General features: G+C 40.7%; 1 long non-coding RNA gene across 1 annotated transcript in view; it reads left to right on the plus strand.

The window, feature by feature from the left end:
• LOC137637074 (uncharacterized) overlaps positions 1–5,000 on the plus strand; it is a 151,887-nt gene that overhangs the window by 77,057 nt on the left and 69,830 nt on the right. The window lies entirely within an intron of this gene.

A 5,000-nucleotide genomic window follows, 5' to 3' on the forward strand; every position in this document is an offset into this window, starting at 1 on the left:
TACCCCCTCCCAAACATTGCCGACGTGACCTCCTACCTGCACAAAGCGAAGGTTTTCTCTACGCTCGACCTCCTGAAGGGGTATTATCAGGTGCCTATGAACCCAGAAGACATCCCCAAGACTGCCATCACCACTCCGTTTGGTACATACACCTTCAATTACTCCTGTTTTGGCCTTCGTAATGCTGGGGCAACGTTTCAACGTCTCACGGATGGCATCTTAGGGGACCTCCCTTTCTGTGTATGTTATGTGGACGACATACTTGTATACTCCTCCTCAAAAGAGGAACACCTCCGTCACCTGCTCATTGTGCTCGACCGCCTGCAACAAAACGGCCTTGTAGTCCGGTACGACAAGTGTACCTTTGGCATCAACGAAGTGTCGTTATTAGGGCACCGTATCACTCCTGAAGGAGTCCATCTCCTCCCTGAGAAGGTAGCAGCCATTCAGAACTTCCCCACGCCCTCGACCGTCAAAGCTCTGCAGGAATTCTTGGGCATGATCAACTATTATCACCGTTTTCTGCCAGCCATTGCCGCCACTCTTGCTCCCCTCTACGCCTCCCTCAAGGGCAAGCCAAAGGACATGAAGTGGGGTCCCCTTCAAGAAGCAGCCTTCTGCAATGCAAAGAAGGCCCTATCAACTGTTGCGGCTCTCACTTTTCCTATCCCACACGCCCCTCTTCTTCTCTCCACCGATGCCAGATACGTCGCTATTGGTGCAGTACTCGAGCAGGTGGTCAAAGGCTCGCCCCGCCCATTGGCCTTCTTCAACAGAAAACTGTCTAAGGCAAAATCGGGTTATTCTAACTTCAATCGAGAATTGCTGGCGGTGCACTTGGCTGTCCGTTACTTTCGCCATTTCTTAGAAGGTACGCCCTTCGTCATTCGCACAGACCACATGCCTCTGGTGCACGCCTTCACTCGACAGTCTGACGCCTGGTCCGCCCGTCAACGCCGACATCTCTCCGCCATGGCTGAATACAATTGCACCCTTCAATACGTCCCTGGGAAAATGAATCCCGTTGCCGATGCCCTGTCAAGAAACACGTTGGCTGCCGTTCAACTGGGATTGGATTACAACGCCCTGGCTGAAGCCCAACGCCAGGATCCAGAGTATCAAGCTTGTAGGACATCCTGCACGTCCCTCCGTTGGGAAGACTTTCCCCTCGAAGACTCCAACACCACCCTCCTCTGTGACGTCAGTACTGGTAGACCGCGACCTTGGATTCCTGCTCCCATGCGCCGACAGGTGTTTGATTTCATTCACGGCCTTTCACATCCCTCGGGCCGTTCTACTGCACAGCTGCTGAAGGCAAAGTTCATTTGGCACGGCATTTCTAAGGATGCTAAGGATTGAGTCCGCGCCTGTACTTCTTGCCAAACTTCCAAAGTACATCGACACACGGATTCAGGAGTAGGCACCTTTCCTCAACCTCAGCGTCGTTTCGCACACATTCACGTCGACGTTGTAGGCCCCTACCCACATCACAAGGACATCGTTACCTGTTTACCGTCATCGACCGCTCCACTCGTTGGCCTTAAGCCATTCCCATGAAAACTGCAACGTCCGCCTCATGTACATCTGCCTTACTCTCTGGATGGATTTCAAGATTCGGTATCCCTGAGCATATTACTTCTGACAGGGGAACCACTTTCACCTCTCAATTGTGGACGTCATTAGCGAATCTCCTGGGCATCACCCTACATCAGACAACGGCCTACAACCCCGCTGCCAATGGAATGGTTGAACGTTTTCATCGCACCCTCAAAGCAGCTTTGATGTCCCGCTGCAAGGATTGCAACTGGTTTACTCAGCTTGCCTGGGTCCTCCTGGGACTAAGGACCACTCCTAAAGACGCCCTCGACGTCTCGGCAGCTGAAATGGTGTATGGCGACCCGTTGGTCGTCCCTGCCGAATTTTTTCCTTCTACAACCTCCTCCGACGATCTCCAGCGCATACGTCACGTCGTGGGAAAATTTACTCCATGCCGCCAGACTTACAAGCCCCCAGCGAAGCATCACATACCAACGGACTTGCACTCTGCAACGCACATCTTCCTGCGCAGCAACAGTAGCAAGCCACCACTAACGCCCCCTTACACGGGCCCTTTCCTTGTGATCCGACGCAGTCCGAAAGCATTCCTACTAAACATTCGGGGCAAAGAAGACTGGGTCTCCATTGATCGTCTAAAACCTGCTTATCTTCTGCCAGATGACCCGCCTACAGTTCGCCTCTCTAGATCAGGGTACCCTATTTAACATGTACAGTATGTCATTTTTAAGGGGGGAGCCATGTACCAACCGTGTGTCACACAATTGTGCATAATCATTTTGTATATATTATGCTTGTATCTGCGCTCTTCCCTCGCACTAAAAAGAACCTGAATGATCATGTCTCCGGTTTTGCTCTGTAATATTGTCTGTCTCTCGAACGTGTTATGTCCTGTTGCCTTGAGGTTTTGTATATAAAGGAGAGTGTTCCTTAATAAACAACTCAGTTGATTGCATCCTGCCTTTGAGTTCACAACCCTCTCTCAGCCCGTCACAAGACTTTTAAAACGGCAGTATTGCATAATAAGAAAACATTCTACACATGTCAGTATACATTAAGTATTTCTTCTTTCGAGTTTTCTACCTCTGCATTTGAATATGCGAGATTTTACTTTTATATTATGTCTTGTACAGATATTTATTATAGAAAGTAAACTGGGATTTGAACTGCCCTGTTTGGAATCACTAAGATAAGAGGCTGATCTGATGGAAGGGAATTAATTGCACACCATTCCTTATTTAGAGGGACTGTGTGCCTAAAGGCGTTTCCTTAGTAAGGTATTTCAAGTAATACTGTGTCTTCTTTGCTACGTAGATTGCGAGATACTTTTTCTGTAAGTTTCCTTTACTTATAAGTTTGTTGTAATCTGCCTGTCACACGGAACCTATCGGAAGTATTTATTCGATCTGTATAGAGATATGCATATGGTTCAAGTAATCTGCAGTATCCATCGTGCTTAATATTGATGGTTATGCTTCACTGTGACTTTTTTTTTTTTTTTTCTGTGGTGTGTTATATGCTTCAAAGATGTAATAAATGCTGTGTAATATTAAGCTTTATTGAGCTTGATAATATATAGCTGTAGTTTATCATTGGATGCTTAGAGTCAATTTGTACCTGACCAAGGGAACTTTGAATCTATACTTCATTATCATACTTCATTGTCTTGTATATTAATGATCAGATGGATTTAAATAAACTTAGAAAATTTTGGTGAGTGTAATGGTTTTGAAGAAGTTGTGTGTTCACAAAAATTGCGAAATTGTACATTGTTAAAATTCAGCATTCTGTAAAGTACGATATGCTTCTCTTCTTAATATTTTATTATTATCCGAAGTCAGTCCATGAGAGTATAAATTTCATTTTTATATAGTAATGCCATTATAATATTTTTTTTTTATCTATATCCCTTGAATTTATTTCTGAACTGATTGGTCATAAGAAAAGAGTATCAAATGAAAGTATGTGTTTAATCAACAAACTATTCGGAATATACAATAAACACAAGTACGACTACTTTTTAGGATCCTGCAGTAACCCAAACCTATTGCATTGTATAGCAGTATAATTTATGGTGATGAGGGGCATCATAATCAGTCTTAATTAACCTTTTCTCCCCAATTAAAATCGGTTATATAGAAAATTGATCTTCTATATGATGAAATCTGCCGTAATTTTCTAAATACTTTGATTTTCTTCTTTATTTTAGGATTAATCAACACAGGAATAACTTCAATTGAAACAGGTTAAGTAGATTATTTCGATGTACTTTACACAAATAAAATATGTTTGGTAAATAAAGACAATTATATATGAAAAATTATATAAGATATACGATAATGATGTACATGGTATACAAAATGCTTAACTTTAATTATATACAGCTTTACAAATGGCCTAAGAGTACCAAAAATTAATATTTACATCAAAATGCAAGTTTATTTTACATAATTGCACCAATGTTAGTTAAAGGATATAGGAAATAAATAAACCTTGAGGTAAACGAAAAGAAAACATTTGACAAAATAAAATAAAGGGAAGGAACAAATTCCAACACAGTTGCAACAATTTCACTTATACTGTCGAGAAGAATTTCCGTCACTAAAACAACAAGAGAGTCCTTAAAGAGAAATACTGAAGCAATATTTCAGACTTATTACTGGGTTACCTTTCTTTTATTTTTCGTCAAACAATTTCAGTGCCTTGGCCAATGTTGGTGATACTGACTTCGAGGGTGCTGGCCGAACTTGAAGTATTTTGTTTCCTTTTCAGTTCATCTATTTTTCGGTCTTTGGAATTAATTTTACGTTGTGTTTATTTGTCTGTTTGATTTGTCATCGGCGATACTCACTTGCAAAGTTTTATATTTTTTACTAACATTTTATGTCTGTCCTTTTGTGCATCCAGTTTCAGGATATCTTTCGCGCAAACCTGTAAAAATTTCTAAATCTGTTTAGATAGTATACAAATGTTTATTTAATGAAAATTAAATATTTTGAATATCTATCTATCTATCTATTCATCTATTTTTCTATATATCTATCTATCTATCCATCAATCTATCTATCTATCTATTTTTAGATCTATATATGTATCTATCTATGCATCCCCATATATATATATATATATATATATATATATATATATATATATATATATATATATATATATGTGTGTGTGTGTGTGTGTGTGTGTGTGTGTGTGTATAATACGGTATAATAATGAATGTTCATATTGAAATTCTACCTCAAATATTTAAAACTTTTTAATTCTCCCTCTTACATGAAAAAAAAAAAATTCTACCGACCAGGAAAGGGTAATATGATACCTGTAAAAGGAAAAAGTATCCATTCCAGTATTTCAAAGCTTGTGTATCTCATACGTTCAAGGACACATTTTTCTATCTCTTTGTAATATGATAGATAGAGAGGACATGGCTGCTGCTG

Source organism: Palaemon carinicauda, chromosome 3, assembly GCF_036898095.1.
Source record: "Palaemon carinicauda isolate YSFRI2023 chromosome 3, ASM3689809v2, whole genome shotgun sequence".
In the NCBI taxonomy this organism is placed as follows: Eukaryota; Metazoa; Arthropoda; class Malacostraca; order Decapoda; family Palaemonidae; genus Palaemon; species Palaemon carinicauda.